At 53.1% G+C, this 27,063-nt stretch overlaps 1 protein-coding gene across 3 annotated transcripts in view; it reads right to left on the bottom strand.

Moving 5' to 3' along the window:
• LOC140426009 (netrin-G1-like) overlaps window positions 1-27,063 on the bottom strand; it is a 1,091,807-nt gene that overhangs the window by 878,433 nt on the left and 186,311 nt on the right. For 2 of the 3 annotated variants that reach the window (XM_072510282.1, XM_072510284.1), the window contains exon 1: window positions 16,215-16,550. The exons of the other annotated variant lie outside the window; for it this stretch is intronic. The gene's annotated coding sequence lies outside the window, so the exon portion shown is untranslated. Of the gene's footprint in view, window positions 1-16,214; window positions 16,551-27,063 lie in introns of those variants that run through there. 3 annotated transcript variants of the gene reach the window in all.

Here is a 27,063-nt window from a genome sequence, read left to right as displayed (position 1 = left end):
CGGCTGGTGACTGCGGTGCCAGTGAATTGGCTGGCGAGTGCGGTGCCAGTGAATCGGCTGGCGAGTGCAGTGTCAGTGAATCGGTGCCCGTGAATCGGCTGGCGAGTACGGTGCCAGTGAATCGGCTGGCGAGTGCGGTGCCAGTGAATCGGCTGGCGAATGCGGTGCCGGTGAATCGGCTGGCGAATCCGGTGCCGGTGAATCGGCTGGCGAATGCGGTGCCGGTGAATCGGCTGGCGAATGCGGTGCCGGTGAATCGGCTGGCGAATGCGGTGCCGGTGAATCGGCTGGCGAATGCGGTGCCAGTGAATCGGCTGGTGAATGCGGTGCCAGTGAATCGGCTGGCGAGTGCGGTGCCAGTGAATCGGCTGGTGAATGCGGTGCCAGTGAATCGGCTGGCGAGTGCGGTGCCAGTGAATCGGCTGGCGAGCGCGGTGCCAGTGAATCGGCTGGTGAATGCGGTGCCAGTGAATCGGCTGGCGAGTGCGGTGCCGGTGAATCGGCTGGCGAGTGCGGTGCTAGTGAATCGGCTGGCGAGCGCGGTGCCGGTGAATCGGCTGGCGAGCGCGGTGCCGGTGAATCGGCTGGCGATCGCGGTGCCGGTGAATCGGCTGGCGAGCGCGGTGCCGGTGAATCGGCTGGCGAATGCGGTGCCGGTGAATCGACTCGCGAGTCCGGTGCCGGTGAATCGGCTGGCGAGTGCGGTGCCGGTGAATCGGCTGGCGAGTGCGGTGTCAGTGAATCGGTTGGCGAGTGCGGTGCCCGTGAATCGGCTGGCGAGTGAGGTGCCAGTGAATCGGTTGGCGAGTGCAGTGCCGGTGAATCGGCTGGCGAGTGCAGTGCCGGTGAATCGGCTGGCGAGTGCGGTGCCGGTGAATCGGCTGGCGAGTGCGGTGCCGGTGAATCGGCTGGTGAATGCGGTGCCGGGGAATCGGCTGGCGAGTGCAGTGCCAGTGAATCGGCTGGGGAGTGCTGTGCCGGTGAATTGGCTGGGGAGTGCAATGCCAGTGAATTGGCTGGTAAATGCGGTGCCAGTGAATCGGCTGGCGAGTGCGGTGCCAGTGAATCGGCTGGCGAGTGCGGTGCCGGTGAATTGGCTGGGGAGTGCGGTGCCGGTGAATTGGCTGGCGAGTGCGGTGCCGGTGAATTGGCTGGGGAGTGCGGTGCCAGTGAATCGGCTGGCGAGTGCAGTGCCGGTGAATTGGCTGGTGAATGCGGTGCCAGTGAATCGGCTGGCGAGTGCGGTGCCGGTGAATCGGCTGGTGAGTGCGGTGCCGGTGAATCGGCTGGTGAATGCGGTGCCAGTGAATCGACTTGGGAGTGTGGTGCCAGTGAATTGGCTGGTGAATGCGGTGCCAGTGAATCGACTTGGGAGTGTGGTGCCAGTGAATTGGCTGGTGAATGCGGTGCCAGTGAATCGGCTGGGGAGTGCGGTGCCAGTGAATCAGCTGGTGAGTGCGGTGCCAGTGAATCGGCTGGTGAATGCTGTGCCAGTGAATTGGCTGGGGAGTGCGGTGCCAGTGAATCGGCTGGTGAATGCGGTGCCAGTGAATCGGCTGGGGAGTGCGGTGCCAGTGAATCGGCTGGTGAGTGCGGTGCCAGTGAATCGGCTGGTGAATGCTGTGCCAGTGAATTGGCTGGCGAGTGCAGTGCCGGTGAATTGGCTGGTGTGTGCGGTGCCAGTGAATTGACTCGCGAGTGCGGTGCCGGTGAATCGGCTGGCGAGTGCAGTGCCGGTGAATCGGCTGGTGAATGCGGTGCCAATGAATTGGCTGGCGAGTGCAGTGCCGGTGAATTGGCTGGTGTGTGCGGTGCCGGTGAATCGGCTGGTGAATGCAGTGCCAATGAATTGGCTGGCGAGTGCAGTGCCGGTGAATTGGCTGGTGTGTGCGGTGCCGGTGAATCGGCTCGCGAGTGCAGTGCCAGTGAATCGGCTGGGGAGTGCAGTGCCAGTGAATCGGCTGGGGAGTGCGGTGCCGATGAATCGGCTCGCGAGTGCAGTGCCAGTGAATCGGCTGGGGAGTGTGGTGCAAGTGAACTGGCTGGTGAATGCGGTGCCAGTGAATCGGCTGGTGAATGCGGTGCCAGTGAATCGGCTGGTGAATGCGGTGCCAGTGAATCAGCTGGTGAATGCGGTGCCAGTGAATCGGCTGGCGAGTGCGGTGCCAGTGAATCGGCTGGCGAGTGCGGTGCCAGTGAATCGGCTGGCGAATGCGGTGCCAGTGAATAGGCTGGCGAGTGCGGTGCCAGTGAATCGGCTGGCGAGTGCGGTGCCGGTGAATTGGCTGGCGTGTGCGGTGCCGGTGAATCGGCTGGGGAGTGTGGTGCCAGTGAATTGGCTGGTGAATGCGGTGCCAGTGAATCGGCTGGTGAGTGTGGTGCCAGTGAATTGGCTGGTGAATGCGGTGCCAGTGAATCGGCTGGTGAATGCGGTGCCAGTGAATCGGCTGGGGAGTGCAGTGCCGGTGAATTGGCTGGTGAATGCGGTGCCAGTGAATCGGCTGGTGAATGCGGTGCCAGTGAATCGGCTCGCGAGTGCAGTGCCAGTGAATCGGCTGGTGAATGCGGTGCCAGTGAATCGGCTGGTGAATGCGGTGCCAGTGAATCGGCTGGTGAATGCGGTGCCAGTGAATCGGCAGTTGAATGCGGTGCCAGTGAATCGGCTGGCGAGTGCGGTGCCGGTGAATCGGCTGGTGAATGCGGTGCCGGTGAATTGGCTGGTGAATGCGGTGCCAGTGAATCGGCTGGTGAATGCGGTGCCAGTGAATCGGCTGGCGAGTGCGGTGCCAGTGAATCGGCTGGGGAGTGCAGTGCCGGTGGATTGGCTGGTGAATGCGGTGCCAGTGAATCGGCTGGCGTGTGCGGTGCCGGTGAATCGGCTGGGGAGCGTGGTGCCAGTGAATTGGCTGGCGAGTGCGGTGCCAGTGAATCGGCTGGCGAGTGCGGTGCCAGTGAATCGGCTGGCGAGTGCGGTGCCAGTGAATCGGCTGGCGAGTGCGGTGCCAGTGAATCGGCTGGGGAGCGTGGTGCCAGTGAATTGGCTGGCGAGCGCGGTGCCAGTGAATCGGCTGGTGAATGCGGTGCCAGTGAATCGGCTGGTGAATGCGGTGCCAGTGAATCGGCTCGCGAGTACAGTGCCGGTGAATCGGCCGACGAGTGCACTGCCAGTGAATCGGCTGGGGAGTGCAGTGCCAGTGAATCGGCTGGCGAGTGCAGTGCCAGTGAATCGGCTGGGGAGTGCAGTGCCAGTGAATCGGCTGGCGAGTGCAGTGCCAGTGAATCGGCTGGCGAGTGCAGTGCCAGTGAATCGGCTGGCGAGTGCGGTGCCAGTGAATCGGCTGGCGAGTGCGGTGCCAGTGAATCGGCTGGCGTGTGCGGTGCCAGTGAATCGGCTGGCGTGTGCGGTGCCAGTGAATCGGCTGGCGTGTGCTGTGCCAGTGAATCGGCTGGCGAGTGCGGTGCCAGTGAATCGGCTGGCGTGTGCGGTGCCAGTGAATCGGCTGGCGAGTGCGGTGCCAGTGAATCGGCTGGCGAGTGCGGTGCCAGTGAATCGGCTGGCGAGTGCGGTGCCAGTGAATCGGCTGGTGAGTGCGGTGCCAGTGAATCGGCTGGTGAGCGCGGTGCCAGTGAATCGGCTGGGGAGCGTGGTGCCAGTGAATTGGCTGGTGAATGCGGTGCCAGTGAATCGGCTGGGGAGCGTGGTGCCAGTGAATTGGCTGGCGAGTGCGGTGCCAGTGAATTGGCTGGGGAGCGTGGTGCCAGCGAATTGGCTGGTGAATGCGGTGCCAGTGAATCGGCTGGTGAATGCGGTGCCAGTGAATCGGCTCGCGAGTACAGTGCCGGTGAATCGGCTCGCGAGTGCGGTGCTGGTAAATCAGCCGACGAGTGCAGTGCCAGTGAATCGGCTGGCGAGTGCAGTGCCAGTGAATCGGCTGGCGAGTGCAGTGCCAGTGAATCGGCTGGCGAGTGCAGTGCCAGTGAATCGGCTGGCGAGTGCAGTGCCAGTGAATCGGCTGGCGAGTGCAGTGCCAGTGAATCGGCTGGCGAGTGCAGTGCCAGTGAATCGGCTGGCGAGTGCGGTGCCAGTGAATCGGCTGGCGAGTGCGGTGCCAGTGAATCGGCTGGCGTGTGCGGTGCCTGTGAATCGGCTGGCGTGTGCGGTGCCTGTGAATCGGCTGGCGAGTGCGGTGCCAGTGAATCGGCTGGCGAGTGCGGTGCCAGTGAATCTGTTGGCGAGTGCGGTGCCGGTGAATCGGCTGGCGAGTGCGGTGCCAGTGAATCGGCTGGCGAGTGCAGTGCCGGTGAATCGGCTGGCGAGTGCGGTGCCAGTGAATCTGTTGGCGAGTGCGGTGCCAGTGAATCGGCTGGCGAGTGCAGTGCCAGTGAATCGGCTGGCGAGTGAGGTGCCAGTGAATCGGCTGGCGAGTGCAGTGCCAGTGAATCGGCTGGCGAGTGCGGTGCCAGTGAATCGGCTGGTGAATGCAGTGCCGGTGAATCGGCTGGCGAGTGCGGTGCCAGTGAATCGGCTGGCGAATGCGGTGCCAGTGAATCGGCTGGCGAGTGCGGTGCCGGTGAATCGGCTGGCGAATGCGGTGCCGGTGAATCGGCTGGCGAGTGCGGTGCCAGTGAATCGGCTGGCGTGTGCGGTGCCAGTGAATCGGCTGGTGAATGCGGTGTCGGTGAATCGGCTGGCGAGTGCGGTGCCAGTGAATCGGCTGGCGTGTGCGGTGCCAGTGAATCGGCTGGCGAGTGCGGTGCCAGTGAATCGGCTGGCGTGTGCGGTGCCAGTGAATCGGCTGGCGAGTGCGGTGCCAGTGAATCGGCTGGCGAGTGCGGTGCCAGTGAATCGGCTGGCGAGTCCGGTGCTGGTGAATCGGCTGGCGTGTGCGGTGCCGGTGAATCGGCTGGCGAGTCCGGTGCCGGTGAATCGGCTGGCGAGTGCGGTGCCAGTGAATCGGCTGGCGTGTGCGGTGCCAGTGAATCGGCTCGCGTGTGCGGTGCCAGTGAATCGGCTGGCGTGTGCGGTGCCAGTGAATCGGCTGGCGTGTGCGGTGTCAGTGAATCGGCTGGCGTGTGCGGTGTCAGTGAATCGGCTGGTGAATCTTAATTTACGGCGTGAAGCCCGTGGGGCCTCCTTCAGTGGACCAATTAACATTGGATTGCATTGCCAGCCTAGTTTGACCGAGCGCCGGGAAGCACACTGCCGTTCCCAGTTGCTACCACTCTTTCCGGAGAATCACACTCAATATGTTCTTCAGCATTTTCTACTAAAATTGATGGAACTCATTTTGATACAAACTAAAGCAGTATTATTGGAAACCAGCCAGATTAGTTTAGTAGCCAACCTTAATTGTGAGACAGTTGAAGAATAAATAATTCAGTAATAGATCTGTTAGAATGGCTAGAAAGTGGCAGTACGGTGGCGCAATGGGTTAGCACTGCTGCCTCACGGCGCTGAGGACCCGGGTTCGAATCCCGGCCCTGGGTCACTGTCCGTGTGGAGTTTGCACATTCTCCCCGTGTCTGTGTGGGTTTCGCCCCCACAACCCAAAGGTGTGCCGGGTAGGTGGATTGGCCACGCTCAATTCCCCTTAATTGGAAAAAATGAATTGGGTACTCGAAAGTTAAAAAAAAAATGGCTAGAAATGTAATGTGTCAGACAAATGTTTATAACTTTTACAATTATAAACATATTATTAACATTCTGAGATCCGACATGATGTAGATCTCACCTTGCCCGGGCCTAATGACTCATTTAAATAGCCAGACACCGGCTGCACCTGGGCCCGGTGGTAAACCCCCGCGCCTGCGAGACCGCGCCAGGGCACCGGTTGGTACTGATTTAAACAAACGTGAACAAGACGAGGCGGCACTTTGGGGGTTTCACAGAACATTAGAGGGTGCTTTGGGACTGGGCAGGGTAATATCCTGGCACTCCCACTGGCACCATGGCACTGCTAGCCTGGCATGCAGGGTGTCCAGGTGGCACTGGTAGGGTGCCAGATGTTGGGCCCATGGGGTGCCTTGCCTATTGGAGGGTGTGAGGGTGGAGTTCCAGGGGCCTAGGGAAGGCTGGGATGTGGGGGACACTGAAGGGGGTGCGGATGGGGAGAGATGGTTGAAATAGCACAGCTATCGGCGAGCTGTACGTTTTCAGAAATCTACAGAGATAAATAGGGGTGTAGGGTCTATAGGAGGTAACAGAGATTGGGAGGGGTGTAGGGGCTGGAGGAGGTAACAGAGATAGGGAGGGGTGTAGGGGCTGGAGGAGGTTACAGAGATAGGGAGGGGTGTAGGGTCTGGAGGAGGTAACAGAGATTGGGAGGGGTGTAGGGGCTGGAGGAGGTTACAGAGATAGGGAGGGGTGTAGGGGCTGGAGGAGGTTACAGAGATAGGGAGGGTTGTAGGGTCTGGAGGAGGTTACAGAGATAGGGAGGGGTGTAGGGTCTGGAGGAGGTAACAGAGATTGGGAGGGGTGTAGGGGCTGGAGGAGGTTACAGAGATAGGGAGGGTTGTAGGGACTGGAGGAGGTTACAGAGATAGGGAGGGGTGTAGGGTCTGGAGGAGGTAACAGAGATTGGGAGGGGTGTAGGGGCTGGAGGAGGTTACAGAGATAGGGAGGGTTGTAAGGACTGGAGGAGGTTACAGAGATAGGGAGAGGTGTAGGGTCTGGAGGAGGTTACAGAGATAGGGAGGGTTGTAGGGACTGGAGGAGGTTTCAGAGATAGGGAGGGGTGTAGGTGCTGGAGGAGGTTACAGATAGGGGGGTGTAGGGGCTGGAGGAGGTTGCAGAGATAGGGAGGGGTGTAGGGGCTGGAGGGGGTTACAGAGATAGGGAGGGGTGTAGGGACCTGGTGGAGGTTACAGAGATCGAGAGGGGTGTAGGGACTGGAGGAGGTTACAGAGATAGGGAAGGTGTAGGGTCTGGAGGAAGTAACAGAGATAGGGAGGGGTGTGGGGTCTGGAGGAGGTTACAGAGATAGGGAGGGGGTGTACGTTCTGGAGGAGGTTACAGAGATAGGGAGGGGGTGTACAGTCTAGAGGAGGTAACAGAGATAGGGAGGGGTGTAGGGGCTGGAGGAGGTTACAGAGATAGGGAGGGGTGTAGGGGCTGGAGGAGGGTGCAGAGATAGGGAGAGGTTAAGGACTGGAGGGGGTTACAGAGATAGGGAGGGGTGTGGGGTCTGGAGGAGGTTACAGAGATAGAGAGGCGGTGTGGGGTCTGGAGGGGGTTACAGAGATAGGGAGGGGTGTAGGGTCTGGAGGAGGTTACAGAGATAGGGAGGCGGTGTAGGGGCTGGAGGAGGTTACAGAGATAGGGAGGGGTGTAGGGTCTGGAGGAGGTTACAGAGATAGGGAGGGGTGTAGGGTCTGGAGGAGGTTACAGAGATAGGGAGGGTGTAGGGGCTGGAGGAGGTTACAGAGATAGGGAGGGGTGTAGGGTCAAGAGGAGGTCACAGAGATAGGGAGGGGTGTAGGGACAGGAGGAGGTTACAGAGATAGGGAGGGGTGTAGGGTCCGGAGGAGGTTACAGAGATAGGGAGGGGTGTAGGGTCTGGAGGAGGTTACAGAGATAGCGAGGGGTGTAGGGTCTGGAGGAGGTTACAGAGATCGGGAGGCGGTGTTAGGTCAGACATTCTGAAATTTAAACTAGACTTTGTTGAGGTTGTGAATGTTTCTGTTGATTTTTGAGAGGATCATTTTCTGTCCTCACATTAAATCACAAATTACAAATCAATGTGAATAATTGCACCTTGGGAAGCAGCGAGCTGGGTTTGAATTTATTGACAATTCAGGGCTGTGGTGAACATGATTCTTGCTCAGTTTGTGTTTCTGGGACCGAGGCCGGTTTAATGCCCTGAATCTGGAAGCTGGGTGATTCAGGAATGAAATGTTGGTTGGAGAAAGTTAAGCTGAGCGTAGACGGGAATATTGAAAACCCAGCAGGAAAACAGGACAAGGAAAAATCTGGCTGTTCATTAAACACTCACTAATTTACACTCGGCCAATCCCATTGTTTGGCTGTTCAGCTTTTTAAATTATTGACCATTAAGTAAAAAAACTTCTCTCATCAGTAATCAATAATTAACCCAGTCAATGTGATAACGGCAAGGTTCTCAGTGAGAGCAAATTGACCTCAACACTGGGAGCAACTGAGGAGGTCAGACAGGAGGCGCTATTCCAGACGCTCGGTCCCAGGGTGCGATACGAGGGGGGCGGGGGGACGGCCGACAGAAGGCGCTATTCCAGACGCTCTGTCTCAGGTGTGAGAAAGGGGGGCAGACAGGAGGCGCTGTTCCAGACGCTCTGTCCCCGGGTGTGAGACTAAGGGAGCAGACAGGAGGCGCTGTTCCAGACGCTCTGTATCAGGTGTGAAAAAGGAGGGCAGACAGGGGGCGATGTTCCAGACGCTCTGTATCAGGTGTGAAAAAGGAGGGCAGACAGGGGGCGCTGTTCCAGACGCTCTGTATCAGGTGTGAAAAAGGAGGGCAGACAGGGGGCGCTGTTCCAGACGCTCTGTCCCCGGGTGTGAAAAAGGAGGGCAGACAGGAGGCGCTGTTCCAGACGCTCTGTCCCCGGGTGTGAGACGAAGGGAGCAGACAGGAGGCGCTATTCCAGACGCTCTGTCCCAGGATGTGAGACGAGTGGGGCAGACAGGGGGCGCTGTTCCAGACGCTCTGTCCCCGGGTGTGAGACGAGTGGGGCAGACAGGGGGCGCCGATCCAGACGGCGTGACCATACAGCCTTGTCGCGGCGAGGCTATTAAATCGCACGAGAGGTTTGAGACGCATGAACGCCTTGTGCGATTTAACGAGATCTCACAAGACGTCACGATCTGGATCTCGCCCTCATCGGCCAGATCCAGATTAACTATGTTCAGTGAACCATCAGGCTTATTGAAATATGTCGGAGCCCGATTGTCCCGATGCCCGGGAATGAACGAGACCTCACAAACTGGCCCAGGTGGAACGGTCCGCGGGGGTTGCTGTGTGCGGGGGGGGGTTGCTGTGCGGGGGGGGGTTGCTGTGTGTGGGGGGGTTGCTGTGTGTGGGGGGGTTGCTGTGCGGGGGGGAGGTTGCTGTGCGGGGGGGAGGTTGCGCTGTGGGGGGGGGGTTGCTGTGTGGGGGGGGTTGCTGTGTGGGGGGGGTTGCTGTGTGGGGGGGGTTGCTGTGGGGGGGGGGTTGCTGTGCGGGGGGGGGGTTGCTGTGCGGGGGGGGGTTGCTGTGCGGGGGGGGGTTGCTGTGCGGGGGGGGGGTTGCTGTGTGGGGGGGGTTGCTGTGTGGGGGGGGTTGCTGTGTGGGGGGGGTTGCTGTGTGGGGGTGGGGTTGCTGTGCGGGGGGTTGCTGTGTGGGGGGGGTTGCTGTGCGGGGGGGGGTTGCTGTGTGGGGGGGGGTTGCTGTGTGGGGGGGTTGCTGTGTGGGGGGGGTTGCTGTGTGGGGGGGGTTGCTGTGTGGGGGGGGGGGTTGCTGTGTGGGGGTGGGTTGCTGTGTGGGGGTGGGGTTGCTGTGTGGGGGTGGGGTTGCTGTGCGGGGGGTTGCTGTGTGGGGGGGGTTGCTGTGTGGGGGGGGTTGCTGTGTGGGGGGGGGTTGCTGTGTGGGGGGGGTTGCTGTGTGGGGGGGGTTGCTGTGTGGGGGGGGTTGCTGTGTGGGGGGGTTGCTGTGTGGGGGTGGGGTTGCTGTGTGGGGGTGGGGTTGCTGTGTGGGGGGGTTGCTGTGTGGGGGGGGTTGCTGTGTGGGGGGGGTTGCTGTGTGGGGGGGGTTGCTGTGTGGGGGGGTTGCTGTGTGGTGGGGGTTGCTGTGTGGTGGGGGTTGCAGTGTGGGGGGGTTGCGGTGTGGTGGGAGGTTGCGGTGTGGGGGGGGGGTTGCTGTGTGGGGGGGTTGCTGTGTGGGGGGGGTTGCTGTGTGGGGGGGTTGCTGTGTGTGGGGGGGATGAGTTGCTGTGTGGTGGGGGTTGCAGTGTGGGGGGGTTGCAGTGTGGTGGGACGTTGCGGTGTGGGGGGAGGGTTGCTGTGTGGGGGGAGGGTTGCTGTGTGGGGGGGGTTGCTGTGTGGGGGGGGGTTGCTGTGTGGGGGGGGGTTGCTGTGTGGGGGGGGGTTGCTGTGTGGGGGGGGGTTGCTGTGTGGGGGGGGTTGCTGTGTGGGGGGGGTTGCTGTGTGGGGGGGGTTGCTGTGTGGGGGGGGTTGCTGTGTGGGGGGGGTTGCTGTGTGGGGGGGGTTGCTGTGTGGGGGTGGTTGCTGTGTGGGGGTGGTTGCTGTGCGGGGGGGGTTGCTGTGCGGGGGGGGTTGCTGTGTGGGGGGGGGTTGCTGTGTGGGGGGGTTGCTGTGTGGGGGGGGTTGCTGTGTGGGGGGGGGTTGCTGTGTGGGGGGGGGGGTTGCTGTGCTGGGGGTTTGGAGAATCGCCGGGGGCTGGCTTGAATTCCGCCCCCGCCGGTTGCCGAAGTTTCCGGCACCGGAGATTCGGCGGGGGCGTGAATCGCGCCGCGCCGGTTGGCGGGCTCCCCCCGCGCGATTCTCCGGCCGGATGGGCCGAAGTCCCGCCGCTAAAATGCCTGTCCCGCCAGCGTAAATTAAACCACCTACCTTACCGGCGGGACAAGGCAGCGCGGGTGGGCTCCGGGGTCCTGGGGGGGGCGTGGGGCGATCTGGCCCCGGGGGGTGCCCCCACAGTGGCCTGGCCAGCGATCGGGGCCCACCGATCCGCGGGCGGGCCTGTGCCGTGGGGGCACTCTTTCCCTTCTGCCTCCACCACGGTCTCCACCATGGCAGAGGCAGAAGAGACTCCCTCCACTGCGCATGCGCGGGAAACTGTCAGCGGCTGCTGACGCTCCCGCGCATGCGCCGCCCGGAGATGTCATTTCCGCCAGCTGGCGGGGCGGAAATTCCTCCGGCGCCGGCCTAGCCCCTCAAGGTTGGGGCTCGGCCCCCAAAGATGCGGAGCATTCCGCACCTTTGGGGCAGCGCGATGCCCGTCTGATTGGCGCCGTTTTGGGCGCCAGTCGGCGGACATCGCGCCGTTTCGGGAGAATTTCGCCCCAGGTCCTCTGTGCCTGGGTGTGAGACTCGGGGGGACAGACAGGTGGTCTGGCTCCTTTACCGCAGCAGCAACTCCCTCCCTCTCTGACAAGTATCCTCGCCAGTCTGTTCAAACATTGCTGTTAGAATTCAATTGGAAATGAGATTCAGGCGACACTCTCACTAACACAGCCTGGAATGTCTGTGTGATTGGCCACCACCAGGTTAACAATAAGAAGCCATTGATTTGAGTAATTCTGACTGTACAGTGTTCTGCAATGTGACCCTGACTTCGACAGCTCCACAATCCAATCCACTGGGATCCGCACGCTACAGCCCAACTAGCCGCTCTCTGTAACCTCCTCCAGCCCCTACACCCCTCCCTATGTCCGTACACTCCTCCAGCTTCTACACCTCCCCTATCTCTGTAACCTCCTCCAGCCCCCTACACCCCTCCCTATCTCTGTAACCTCCTCCAGCCCCTACACCCCTTCCTATCTCTGTAACCTCCTCCAGCCCCTACACCCCTACCTATCTCTGTAACCTCCTCCAGCCCCTACACCCCTACCTATCTCTGTAACCTCCTCCAGCCCCTACACCCCTCCCTATCTCTGTAACCTCCTCCAGCCCCAACACCCCTCCCTATCTCTGTAACCTCCTCCAGCTTCTACACCTCCCCATCTCTGTAACCTCCTCCAGCCCCTACACCCCTCCCTATGTCCGTACACTCCTCCAGCTTCTACACCTCCCCTATCTCTGTAACCTCCTCCAGCCCCTACACCCCTACCTATCTCTGTAACCTCCTCCAGCCCCTACACCCCTTCCTATCTCTGTAACCTCCTCCAGCCCCTACACCCCTACCTATCTCTGTAACCTCCTCCAGCCCCTACACCCCTCCCTATCTCTGTAACCTCCTCCAGCCCCTACACCCCTCCCTATCTCTGTAACCTCCTCCAGCTTCTACACCTCCCCATCTCTGTAACCTCCTCCAGTTCCTACACCCCTCCCTATCTCTGTAAACTCATCCAGCCCCCACACCCCTCCCTATCTCTGTAACCTCCTCCAGCCCTTACACCCCTCCCTATCTCTGTAAACTCCTCCAGCCTCTAGGTTCCTGCTATTTTGTAACTTCCTCCAGCCCCTAAACCCAAAGAACAAAGAAAGGTACAACACAGGACAGGCTCTTCGGCCCTCCAAGCCTGTGCCGACCATGCTGCCTGTCAAAACAAAAATCTTCTGCACTTCCGGGGTCCATATACCTCGATTCCCATCCTATTCATGTATTTGTCAAGATGCCCCTGAAACGTCACTATCGTCCCTGCTTCCACCACCTCCTCCGGCAGTGAGTTCCAGGCACCCACTACCCTCTGTGTAAAAAACTTGCCTTGTACATCTCCCCTAAACCCTGCCCCTCTCACCTTAAACCTATGCCCCCTAGTAATTGACCCCTCTACCCTGGGAAAAGCCTCTGACTATCCACTCTGTCTATGCCCCTCATTATTTTGTAGACCTCTATCAGGTCTCCCCTCAACCTCCGTGGTTCAATTGAAAACAATTCAAGGGCAACATCCTGGTAAATCTCTTCTGTACCCTCTCTAAAGCCTCCACATCCTTCTGGTAGTGTGGCGACCAGAATTGAACACTATACTCCAAGTGTGGCCTAACTAAGGTTCTATACAGCTGCAACATGACTTGCCAATTCTTATACTCAATGCCCCGGCCAATGAAGGCAAGCATGCCGTATGCCTTCTTGACTACCTTCTCCACCTGTGTTGCCCCTTTCAGTGACCTGTGGACCTGTACTCCTCGATCTCTCTGACTGTCAATCCTCTTGAGGGTTTTACCATTCACTGTATATTCCCTACCTGCATTAGACCTTCCAAAATGCATTACCTCACATTTGTCCGGATTAAACTCCATCTGCCATCTCTCCGCCCAAGTCTCCAAACAATCTAAATCCTGCTGTACCCTCTGACAGTCCTCATCGCTATCCGCAATTCCACCAACCTTTGAGTCGTCTGCAAACTTACTAATCAGACCAGTTACATTTTCACAGCCCTCTAACAGGAAAAGCACCCTTCCATTGCTACTCTCTGCCTTCTATGACCTAGCCAGTTCTGTATCCACCTTGCCAGCTCACCCCTGATCCCGTGTGACTTCACCTTCTGTACCAGTCTACCATGAGGAACTTGTAAAAGGCCTTACTGAAGTCTATGTAGACAACATCCACCGCCCTTCCTTCATCAATCATCTTCGTCAATTCCTCGAAAAACTTGATCAAGTTAGTGAGTCACGACCTCCCCTTCAAAAACCGTGCTGCCTCGCATTAATAATTCCATTTGGTTTCAAATTTGACTAAATCCTGTCCCTACAAATTCTCTATAACCTCTTCCAGCCCCTACATCCCTCCAGCCTGTATATCCCTCCCAATCTCTGTAATCTCCTCCAGCTCCAAAAACACTCCCAACTTCTATACACCTCCTCCAGCTCCCACACCCCCCTCCTTATCTCTGTAACCTCCTCCAGGCTGCATATCCCTCCCAAACTCTGTAACCTCCTCCTGCCTATATATCCCTCCCAAACTCTGTAACCTCCTCCTGCCTATATATCCCTCCCAAACTCTGTAATCTCCTCCAGCTCCTAAAACACTCCCTACTTCTATATGCCTCCTCCAGCTCCCATACCCCCTCCCTATCTCTGTAACCTCCTCCAGCCCCTACACCCCTCCCTATCTCTGTAACCCCCTCCAGACCCTACACCTCTCCCTATCTCTGTGACCTCCTCCAGCCCTTACACCCCTCCCTGTCTCTGTGACCTCCTCCAGTCCCTACACCCCCTCCCTATCTCTGTAACCTCCTCCAGCCCCTACACCCCTCCCTATCTCTGTAACCCCCTCCAGACCCTACACCTCACCCTATCTGTGACTTCCTCCAGCCCCTACATCCCTCCCGATCTCTGTAACCTGCTCCAGCCCCTACACCCCTCCCTATCTCTGTAACCTCCTCCAGCCCCTACACCCCTCCCTATCTCGGTGACCTCCTCCATCCCCTACACCCCTCCCTGTCTCTGTAACCTCCTCCAGCCCCTCCCTATCTCTGTAACCTCTTCCAGCCCCTACACCCCTCCCTATCTCGGTGACCTCCTCCATCCCCGACACCCCTCCCTGTCTCTGTGACCTCCTCCAGCCCCATACACCCCTCCCTATTTCTGTAACCTCCTCCAGTCCCTACACCCCTCCCTATCTGTGACCTCCTCCAGTCCCTACACCCCTCCCTATCTCTGTAACCTACTCCAGACCCTACGCCTCGCCCTATCTCTGTGACTTCCTCCAGCCCCTACATCCCTCCTGATCTCTGTAACCTGCTCCAGCCCCTACAACCCTTCCTATCTGTGACCTCCTCCAGTCTCTACACCCCTCCCTATCTCTGTAACCTCCTCCAGCCCCTACACCCCTCCCTATCTCGGTGACCTCCTCCATCCCCTACACCCCTCCCTGTCTCTGTAACCTCCTCCAGCCCCTCCCTATCTCTGTAACCTCTTCCAGCCTCTACACCCCTCCCTATCTCGGTGACCTCCTCCATCCCCTACACCCCTCCCTGTCTCTGTGACCTCCTCCAGCCCCATACACCCCTCCCTATTTCTGTAACCTCCTCCAGTCCCTACACCCCTCCCTGTATATGTAACCTCCTCCAGCCCCTACACCCCTCCCTATCTCTGTAACCTACTCCAGCCCCTACACCCCTCCCTGTATATGTAACCTCCTCCAGCCCCTACACCCCTCCCTATCTCCCAAACCTCCTCTTACCCGTGATATCCTGAGCAACTCACTGCAGAGATACAAACCCTTAGTTCAGGCCTGAGCAGAGAAGTTATAAAATTCCTGGCTGGTCTGACCCTGACATTGTAACAGGCTAAATGTGAGGGTTTGATTCCCTGTTGTGTGTCTAACTCACTCTGTCATTGACACCAGCTCTCGTTGTTAAACTGGTCCAGACCAACTCCCCATCTCCTAACCAACCCCATCATTTACCCCCAACTTTCTAATTCTTCATCATTAACATTCCAAAGGTTTCAATCCAGTCTGGATCCAGGGTTAACGAGAAATCGATTTTAATCAATGATCTAAACAGTGAAAGGAATTTGCTTCAATCTCTGCTCCACACTTTTACCCAAGAAACAGGAGATCAACAATTAACGTGTCAGTTTTATAAACCTCAGAACACCAGCAATAACGAGGGATTTATTTGTGTTTTGAAAGAGTTCTGTAACCTGATCCTTAGATTAGATTTAAAAGATATCTGAGGGGAAACGAATCGATCAAAGTATAAACAGAGCTCTGAAATTCCGCACTTGGCTCCCACAGAAACAAAAGCAGGGTCTCTGCAAAGCTCCATTCTAACCTCACACACATCCTGGTGTAATCTCTCCGCGATTGCTGGGGGTTCAGTGTGAAACCACATTGAGGGAGGGGTGAGAGACAGAGAGAATAGCTCACTTCCTCACTCCCTACAATTCTCTCTTATTCTCAATCGCTAACAGTGACACATTTCTCCACATGGTTTCTTGTTTATTGGAACAATCTGTGTTTGTAGTCACCTCCACAGTCGAATAGTCCAATATTCCCCTGGCCAAGCCTCCAATCCCCACCCTGCAAAAATTTCAGCTCCTCCAAAACTCTGCTATGTGTCCCACGCCCCGCTCACCCATCACCCCCTGTGCTCACTGACCTACACTGGCTCCCAGTCCAGCAACATCTCCATCATCAAATCCCTCCATATCCCAGCCCCTCCCTATCTCTGTCATCTCCTCCAGCTCTACAACCCTCCCAGATCTCTGTGCTCCTCTCGCTCTGTCCCTGGAACATCCCTGATTTTAATCTCCCGCCATTATCTTCAGCTGCCTGGCTCCTAAACTCTGGAATTCCTCCCCAAACCTCTCCGACTCTCTCTGCTCCTTAAAACTTCCCCATTTCATAGGGTTTCTGTTGACCAGTCCCTGATATCTCGCTCCTGATGCCTCGCTGTTAATTCCTGGACTGACTGACATTGCTTTGTACATTATACTAGTTAACGGTGCTATATAAACACACGTTGTTGTTGTTAGAATGACTTTACACTGTCCACACTCTGCAATACGCTGATGATTTGAGCTGCAATAGTGTCTGTCCAGCTGCTGCCAGACGCCCTCTTTCTCTCTCACTCACCAGCTCTCTCTGAAGGTGATTCCTGCAGAGGATTAGTTCAGCCTCTGTCTGCACCGACACAGCTCCACTTTCACGCTGCCAGTGTGAGTCGGGTTTCTGTCTGAGAGGCGCGTGTTGACTAGAGACCGCTGAAGATTCTCTTCTCTCCATAGTTGGACATGTCCAGAATCCGGATCGACAGCAACACCCTCAGTGAAGCAACACGGGAAAGTCTCGGCAGATTGGAGCGGTGCAGTCTTTAATTCAGTGTTATTGGGAGTGTGTAAGCTTTGCAAACACTGCCTGTGGGCAGCAGGCTGAGATGCAGACAGTGTGGAGAACTGGAGACTGGAATGAATGAGCCGTCCCTCACTCACTGCACTCAGCTTCTCTGTAAATCTCCTTCTGCAGCCTGGCTCCCTCAGCGTTGGAGGGGAATGAGGGAGGGGCACAATCCTGTGTGTGAGACCAAGGACAGCAGTAATGGCAAAACTCCCCAGGTACCTGTGTGTGTGGAGAGGGACAGGCTGGGATATGTCCCTCTGTAGACAGACTGGAATATCCACAAATATTAACCCCATATAGACATCATATACAACTTTATAATCCTATATATACAAACCATAATTTAATATCTACATACACTAACCCTATATAGACATCATCTACTACATTATATTCCTATGCCTTTATTTACATATCTACTTACATTAACCCAATATACACATCATACAATGTGTACAGACATTAACCCTACATAGACATCATGTACAACTTTATAACCCTTTAATAAACACATATATAGTGAGAATATTAAACATTCCCAGTGAGATTATTAAACATTCCCAGTGTGAATATTAAACATTCCCAGTGTGAATAATAAACACTCCCAGTGTGAATATTAAACATTCCCAGTGTGAATAATAAACACTCCCAGTGTGAATATTAAACATTCCCAGTGTGAATAATAAACACTCCCAGTGAGAATATTAAACACTCCTGTACACAAGAAACAGGACAAATCCACCCCAGCCAATTACCGCCTCTCAGTCTACTCTCCATCATCAGCAAAGTGATGGAAGGAGTCATCAACAGTTCTATCAAGCAGCACTTACTCAGCAATAACCTGCTCACGGACGCTCAGTTTGGGTTCCGCCAGGGTCACTCAGCTCCTGACCTCATTACAGCCTTGGTTCAAACATGGACAAAAGAGCTGAATGCCAGAGGGGAGGTGAGAGTGACTGCCCTCGACATCCAGGCAGCGTTTGACCGAGTGTGGCATCAAGGAGCCCGAGCTAAACTGGGTCAATGGGAATCAGGGGGGAAACTCCCCGCTGGTTGGAGTCATACCCGGCACAAAGGAAGGTGGTTGTGGTGGTTGGAGGTCAATATCTCAGCTCCAGGACATCACTGCGGGAGTTCCTCAGGGTCGTGTCCTCGGCCCAACCATCTTCAGCTGCTTCATCAATGACCTTCCTTCCATTATAAGGTCAGAAGTGGGGATGTTTGCGGGTGACTGCACAATGTTCAGCACCATTCGCGACTCCTCAGATATTGAAACAGTCCATGTCCAAATGCAGCAAGACCCGGACAATATCCAGGCTCGGGCTGACAAGTGGCAAGTTACATTCGCGCCACACAAGTGCCAGGCAATGACCATCTCCTACAAGAGAGGATCTAACCATCGCCTTGACATTCAATGGCATTACCATCACTGAATCCCCCACAATCAACATCCTGGGGGTTACCATTGACCAGAAACTGAGCTGGACCCAGCCACATTAATACTGTGGCTACCAGGGCAGGTCAAAGGCTGGGAATCCTGTGGAGAGTAACTCACCTCCTGACCCCCAAAGCCTGTCTACCATCTGCAAGACACAAGTCAGGAGTGTGATAGGATACTCTCCACTTGCCTGGATGAGCACAGCTCCAACAACACTCAAGAAGCTCAACACCATCCAGACAAATCAGCCCGTTTGATTTCTCCCTCCTCCACTACCAACGAACAGTGGCAGCCATGTGTACCATCTACAAGATGCACTGCAGTCACTCACCAAAGTTCCTTAGGCAGCACCTTCCAAACCCACGACCACTCCCATCTAGAAGGACAAGAGCAGCAGATACCTGGGAACGCCACCACCTGGAGGTTCCCCTCCAAGTCACTCACCACCCTGATTTGGAAATATAATAATAATCTTTATTGTCACAAGTAGGCTTATATTAACGCTGCAATGAAGTTACTGTGAAAAGCCCCTAGTCGCCACATTCCGGCACCTGTTCGAGTACACAGAGAGAGAATTCAGAATATCCAAATTACCTAATGTGAGCCGACTTGTGATAATAAAGATTATTACTATTATTATTATCATTCCCAGTGAGAGAATATTAAACACTCCCAGTGTGAATATTAAACACTCCCAGTGTGAATATTAAACACTCCCAGTGTGAATATTAAACATTCCCAGTGAGAAAATTAAACATTCCCAGTGTGAATATTAAACACTCCCAGTGTGAATATTGAACACTCCCAGTGAGAACATTAAACACTCCCAGTGTGAATATTGAACACTCCCAGTGAGAATATTAAACACTCCCAGTGAGAATATTAAACACTCCCAGTGAGAATATTAAACATTCCCAGTGAGAATATTAATCATTTCCAGTGAGAATATTAGACATTCCCAGTGTGAATATTGAACACTCCCAGTGAGAACATTAAACACTCCCAGTGTGAATATTAAACACTCCCAGTGAGAATATTAAACACTCCCAGTGAGAATATTAATCATTTCCAGTGAGAATATTAAACGTTCCTGGAAAAAATTCCATCCTTGTGGAAATTGCAGGATTGCTGCACAGTATGATTCCTGACTTGAGCTTCCCAAAGTTGGGAATGTGCTCTCTTGCTGAGCATGGAGGTGGAACGCAGGAACAAACTGACAGTCTGACGGTGTGAAGGAGAGGAGCAGGTGAATCACAAAGTGACTGATTGCCTTTTCCTGCGACTGGGCCGTTTGACAACAGCTGATATTTACAGTCTGTGAACTGCTGCATTTACAATTCAGATATTGAAATCCTCGAGACCCATCTCCCACTCCCCTCACACCTCAGCACAGGCTCCAGACTGCAGGAGCTGTGCAGCAGGGTGCAAACCACCCATCAGCTCTATCCCTCACAATCCGAGAGCATTTTCACAATGCAAATAACAGACCAACCAGAGGGGATAGTGAGCTCTCTGTATCCCTGAGGGACTGAGCTATGTCCAATCTCAGGACATTCCAGCCTGCTTCAGAGACCAGGAAAAACGTTTTCTTTTTCTTGTTACTAAATTTAGAGTACCTAATTCATTTTTTCCAATTAAGGGGCAATTTAGCGTGTTCAATCCACCTACCCTGCACATCTTTTGGGTTGTGGGGGTGAGACCCACACAGGCACAGGGGGAATGTGCAAACTCCACACGGACAATGACCCAGAGCCGGGATCGAACCTGGGACCTCGGTGCCGTGAGGCTGCAGTGGAAAGACATTTTCAGCTGTCGTAACCTGAGAAGCACAGGGGACATATTGTGCACAGCAAGATCCCACAAAAATGAATGTAACAGTGACCAGGAAATCAGTTTGGAGCTTTGACTGATGAGTAAAGACCGTTTTAAATGCAGATCTTCCTCCTTTTAGTCTAATTATGTCACATCCACCAGAAAGGGCAGAGAGAGGCTTAATCCAACATCTCGACTGAAAATCAGCACCTCAGGTAAAGTAGCACTCCCTCAGTACTGACCCTCTGACAGTGCGGCACGCCCTCAGTACTGACCCTCTGACACTGCAGCACTCCCTCAGTACTGACCATCTAACAGCGCAACACTCCCTCAGTACTGACCCTCTGACAGTGCAGCACTCCCTCAGTACTGACTCTCTGACAGTGCAGCACTCCCTCAGTACTGACCCTCTGACAGTGCGGCACTCCCTCAGCACTGACCCTCTGACAGTGCAGCACTCCCGCAGTACTGCCCCTCTGACAGTGCAGCACTCCCTTGGTACTGACCCTCTGACAGTGCGGCACTCCTTCAGTACTGACCCTCTGACAGTGCGGCACTCCCTCAATACTGACCCTCTGACAGTGCAGCACTCCCGCAGTACTGACCCTCTGACAGTGCAGCACTCCCTCAGTACTGACCCTCTGACTGCAGCACTCCCTCACCACTGACCCTCTGACAGTACAGCACTCCCTCAACTATACTGTGAATAACAAGATGGTTATTTGCTGTAAATACAGAAATCGTGTAATGAATCGGGTGCTTTGAAGTATTTTGGTCTGAACAAATGGCCGCTCCCACTCCAGTTAACCTTACCCACTGGTGAGATAAATAGAAATAGATTGAAACATTTTGTTGCAGTTCAATCATAGAGATTAACCAGTTTACCGTCATTCAGTTAATCTGCGGAGTCAGTGATGGAGATTAACCAGGTTACCGTCATACAGTTAACCTGCAGAGTCAGTGATTCAGATGAACCAGGTTACCATTAATCTGCAGTGTCAGTGTTGGAGATTAATCAGATTTCTGTTAGCCTGCAGAGTCAATGATGGAGATTAACCAAGATCCTGTTAACCTGCACAGTCAGTGATGGAAATTAACCAGGTTACTGATAACTTGCAGAGTCAGTGATGGAGATTAACCAGTTAATTCTTATCCTGCAGAGGCCATGATGGAGATTAACCAGGGTACCATTAACCTGCAGTGTCAGTGATAGAGATTAACCAGGTTACCATTAACCTGCAGTGTCAGTGATAGAGATTAACCAGGTTACCATAAACCTGCAGAGTCAGTGTTGGAGATTAACCTGTTTACCATTAACCTCCAGAGTCAGTGATGGAGATTAACCAGGTTACTGTTAACCTGCAGAGTGAGTGATGGAGATTAACCAAGTTAATGTTAACCTGCAGAGTTGGTGATGGATATTAAACAGGTTACTGTTAACCTGCAGGTTCAGTGATGGAGATTAACCAGGTTTCCATTAACCTGCAGAGTGGGTGATGGTGATTAACCAGGTTACTATTAATCTGCAAGGTCAGTGATGGATATAAACCAGGTTACTGTTAACCCGCAGAGTCAGTGATGGGGATTAACCAGATTACCGTTCACCTGCAGAGACAGTGATGGAAATTAACCAGGTTACCATTAACACGCAGAGTCAGTGATGGAGATTAACCAGGTTACTTGTAATCTGCAGAGGCAGTGATGGAGATTAACCAGGTTACTTGTAATCTGCAGAGTCAGTGATGGAGATTAACCAGGTTACTTGTAATCTGCAGAGGCAGTGATGGAGATTAACCAGGTTACCATTAACCTTCAGAGTCAGTGATGGAAATTAACCAGGTTAGCATTAACCTGCAGAGTCTGTGATGGAGATTACCCAGGTTACTGATAATCTGCAGAGTCAATGATGGAGATTAACCAGGTTACTGTTAATTTGCAGTGTCAGTGATGGAGATTAACCAGATTACCGTTAATCTGCAGAGTCAGTAATGGAGATTAACCAGGTTGCCATTAACATGCAGAATCAGTGATGGCGATTATTCAGGTTACAATTAACCTGCAGAGTCAGTGATGGAGATTAACCAGTTACTGTTAATCTGCAGAGGCAGTGATGGAGATTAACCAGGTTACCGTTAACATGCAGAGTCAGTGATGGAAATTAACCAGGTTAGCCTTAACCTGCAGAGTCAGTGATGGATATAAACCAGGTTACTGTTAACCTGCAGAGTCAGTGATGGGGATTAACCAGATTACTGGTAAGGTGCAGAGACAGTGATGGAAATTAACCAGGTTACCATTATCATGCAGAGTCAGTGATGGAGATTAACCAGGTTACTGTTAACCTGCAGGGTCAGTGATGGATATAAACCAGGTTACTGTTAATCTGCAGAGGCAGTGATGGAAATTAACCAGGTTACCGTTAATGTGCAGAGTCAGTGATGAAAATTAACCAGGTTAGCATTAACCTTCAGAGTCAGTGATGGAGATTAACCAGGTTACTGTTAATCTGTAGAGTCAGTGATGGAGATTAACCAGGTTACTGTTAATCTGCAGTGTCAGTGATGGAGATTAACCAGATTACTAATAACCTGCAGAGTCAGTGATGGAGATTAACCAGGTTACTGTTAATCTGTAGAGTCAGTGATGGAGATTAACCAGGTTACTGTTAATCTGCAGTGTCAGTGATGGAGATTAACCATATTACTAATAACCTGCAGAGTCAGTGATGGAGATTAACCAGGTTACTGTTAATCTGTGGAGTCAGTGATGGAGATTAACCAGGTTACTGTTAATCTGTAGAGTCAGTGATGGAGATTAACCAGGTTACTGTTAATCTGCAGTGTCAGTGATGGAGATTAACCAGATTACTAATAACCTGCAGAGTCAGAGATGGAGTTTAACCAGGTTACTGTTAATCTGTAGAGTCAGTGATGGAGATTAACTAGGTTACCGTTAATCTGCAGAGTCAGTGATGGAGATTAACCAGGTTATCGTTAATCTGCAGAGTCAGAGATGTAGATTAACCAGGTTATAACTAACCTGCAGAGTCAGTAATGGAGATTAACACGTTTACCGTTAACCTGCAGAGGAGGCAATGGAGATTAACCAGGTTAGTGTTAACTTGCATAGTCAGTAATGGAGTTTAATGAGGTTACCATTAAACTGCAGAGTCAGTGAAGGAGATTAACCAGGTTACCATTAACCTGCAGAGTAAATGATGGAGATTAACCAGTTTAGCATGAACCTGCAGAGTTAGTGCTGGAGATTAACCAGGTTAGCGTTAACCTGCAGAGTCAGTGATGGAGCTTAACCAGGCAACCATTAACCTGCAGTCAATGATGGAAATTAACCAGGTTACTGTCAATCTGCAGAGTGAGTGATGGAGATCAACCAGGTTACCATTAAACTGAAGAGTCAGTGATGGAGATTCAACAGGTTACTGTTAAACTGCAGGGTCAGTGCTGGAGATTAACCAATTTACCATTAATCTACAGAGTCAGTAATGGAGATTAACCAGGTTACCATTAATCTGCAGAGTCAGTGGTGGAGATTAATGTAGTTACCATTAACCTGCAGAGTCAGTGATATAGATTAACCAGGTTATAACTAACCTGCAGAGTCACTATTGGAGATTAACCATATTACTATTAACCTGCAGAGTCTGTGATTGAGATTAAACAGGTTACAATTAACCTGCAGAGTCAGTGATGTATATTAACCAGGTTAAAGTTAATCTACAGAGTCAGTGATGGAGATTAACCAGGTTGCCGTTAATCTGCAGAGTCAGTGATGGAGAATCAATGTAGTTACCATTAACCTGCAGAGACAGTGATGTAGATTAACCAGGTTACTGTTAACCTGCAGAGTCAGTGATATAGGTTAACCAGGTTATAACTAACCTGCAGAGTCAGTAATGGAGATTAACCAGATTACTGTTAACCTGCAGAGTAGGCAATGGAGATTAACCAGGTTAGTGTAAACCTGCCGAGTCAGTAATGGAGATTAACAACGTTACCATTAAGCTGCAGAGTCAGTGATGGAGATTAACCAGGATACCATTAACCTGCAGAGTAAATAATGGAGATTAACCAGTTTAGCATGAACCTGCAGAGTCAGTGATGGAGATTAACCAGGTTAGCGTTAACCTGCAGAGTCATTGATGGGGATTAACCGGGCTACAGTTCATCTGCAGAGTCAGAGATGGAGATTAACCAGGTTAGTGTAAACCTGCAGAGTCAGTAATGGAGATTAACAAGGTTACCATTAAGCTGCAGAGTCAGTGATGGAGATTAACGAGGATACCATTAACCGGCAGAGAAAATAATGGAGATTAACCAGTTTAACATGAACCTGCAGAGTCAGTGATGGAGATTAACCAGGTTAGCGTTAACCTGCAGAGTCATTGATGGGGATTAACCAGGCTACAGTTCATCTGCAGAGTCAGAGATGGAGTTTAACCAGGTTACTGTTAACCTGTAGTGTCAGTGATGGAGATTAACCAGGTTAGTGTTAACCTGCAGAATCAGTGAAAGAGATTAACCAGGATACCATTAACCTGCAGAGTCAGTGATGGAGATTAACCAGATTAGCATTAACCTGCAGAGTCAGTGATGGATATTAACCAGGTTACTGTTAATCTGCAGAGGCAGTGATGGAGATTAACCAGGATAGTGTTAACCTGCAGAGTCAGTGATGGAGCTTAACCAGGTAATCATTAACCTGCAGTCAATGATGGAGATTAACCAGGTTACTGTTAACCTGCAGAGTGAGTGATGGAGATTAACCAGGTTACCACTAACCTGAGAAGTCAGTGATGGAGATTCAACAGGTTGTTGTTAACCTGCAGTGTCAGTGATGGAGATTAACCAGGTTACTGTTAACCTGCAGAGTCATTGATGGGGATTAACCAGGTTACTGTTAACCTGCAGAGTCATTGATGGGGATTAACCAGGTTACTGTTAACCTGCAGCGATCCAATCAGAAACTGAACTCTCACACAATGAATATTTGCTGATGTGGGAATGAATTATTTATGTCCTGGGACATTGAATAAAGTCACTTTGAATTCTTATCACACAAGAATCTGCAGGAGTTTTCAGTCCTTTGGTCGTCCTGAAGGTGAAGAACGTTGGTGCTGGGACAGGACACGTCCCCATTTCATTACAGTGTCCCCATCAAACACAGGATAGGTACAACATGGGGTTGGATACAGAGTGAAGCTCCCTCTACACTGTCTCCATCAAACAATCCCAGGACAGGTACAGCACGGGGTTAGATACAGAGTAAAGCTCCCATTGCACTCTCCCCATCAAACACTCCCAGGACAGGTACGACACGGGGTTAGACACAGAGTAAAGCTCCCTCTACACTGTCCCCATCAAACACTCCCAGGACAGGTACAGCACGGGGTTAGATACAGAGTAAAGCTCCCATTGCACTCTCCCCATCAAACACTCCCAGGACAGGTACGACACGGGGTTAGACACAGAGTAAAGCTCCTCTACACTGTCCCCATCAAACACTCCCAGGACAGGTACAGCACGGGGTTAGATACAGAGTAAAGCTCCCTCTACACTCTCCCCATCAAACACTTCCAGGACAGGTACAGCACAGGGTTAGATACAGAGTAAAGCTTCCTCTACACTGTCCCCATCAAACACTCCCAGGGCAGGTACAGCATGTGGTTAGATACAGAGTAAAGCTCCCTCTACCTTGTCCCCATCAAACGCTCCCAGGACCGGTACAACACGGGATTAGATACAGAATAAAGTTCCCTCTACACTGTCCCGATCAAATATTCCCAGGACAGGTACAGCATGGTATTAGATAGAGAGTGAAGCTCCCTCTGCACTGTCCCCATCACACACTCCCAGGACAGGTACCACACGGGGTTAGATACAGAGTAAAGCTCCCTCTAGACTGTCCCCATCAAACACACCCAGGACAGGTACAGCACGGGGTAAGATACAGAGTAAAGCTCCCACTCCACTCTCCACAACAAACACTCCCAGGACAGGTACAGCACGGGGTTAGATGCAGAGTAAAGCTCCCTCAACACTGTCCCCATCAAACAATCACAGGACAGGTACAGCACGGGGTTAGATACAGAGTAAAGCTCCCTCTACACTGACCCCATCAAACAATCCCAGGACAGGTACAGCACGGGGTTAGATACAGAGTAAAGCTCCCTCTACACTCTCCCCATCAAACACTCCCGGGACAGGTACAGCATGGGGTTAGATACCGAGTAAAGCTCCCTCTACACAGTCCCCATCAAACACTCCCAGGACAGGTACAGCACGGGGTTAGATACAGAGTAAAGCTCCCTCTACACTGTCCCCATCAAACACTCCCAGGATAGGTACAGCACAGGGTTAGATACCGAGTAAAGCTCCCTCTACACTGTCCGCATCAAACACTCCCAGGACAGATACAGCATGGGGTTAGATACAGAGTAAAGCTCCCTCTACACTGTCCCCATCAAACACTCCCAGGATAGGTACAGCACGGGGTTAGATAACGAGTAAAGCTCCCTCTACACTGTCCCCATCAAACACTCCCAGGACAGGGACTGCATGGGGTTAGATTCAGAGTAAAGCTCCCTCTACACTGTCCCCGTCAAACACTCCCAGGACAGGTACAGCACAGGGTTAGATACAGAGTAAAGCTCCCTCTACACTGCCCCGTCAAAAACTCCCAGGACAGGGACTGCACAGGGTTAGATACAGAGTAAAGCTCCCTCTACACTGTCCCCATCAAACACTCCCAGGACAGGTACAGCACGGGGTTAGATACAGAGTAAAGCTCCCTCTACACTGCCCCGTCAAACACTCCCAGGACAGGTACAGCACGGGGTTAGATACAGAGTAAAGCTCCCTCTACACTCTCCCCATCAAACACTCCCAGGACAGGTACAGCACAGGGTTAGTTAGAGAGTAAAGCTCCCTCTACATTGCCCCCATCAAACGCTCCCAGGACCGGTACAACACGGGATTAGATACAGAATAAAGCTCCCTCTACACTGTCCCGATCAAATATTCCCAGGACAGGAACAGCACGGTATTAGATACAGAGTGACGCTCCCTCTACACTGTCCCCATCACACACTCCCAGGCCTGGTACAGCAGGTGTCAGATACAGAGTAAAGCTCCCTCTACAATGTCTCCATCAAACACTCTCAAGACAGGTACAGCACGGGGTTAGATACAGAGTAAAGCTCCCTCTACACTGTCCCCATCAAACACTCCCAGGACAGGTACAGCATGGGGTTAGATACAGAGTAAAGCTCCCTCTGCACTGTCCCGATCAAACACTCCCAGGACAGGTACAGCATGG

The sequence above is a fragment of the Scyliorhinus torazame genome, chromosome 7 (genome assembly GCF_047496885.1).
Source record: "Scyliorhinus torazame isolate Kashiwa2021f chromosome 7, sScyTor2.1, whole genome shotgun sequence".
In the NCBI taxonomy this organism is placed as follows: domain Eukaryota; kingdom Metazoa; phylum Chordata; class Chondrichthyes; order Carcharhiniformes; family Scyliorhinidae; genus Scyliorhinus; species Scyliorhinus torazame.
The sequence above is the reverse complement of the archived record's forward strand: the minus strand, read 5'-3'. Positions and strand labels throughout refer to the sequence as shown.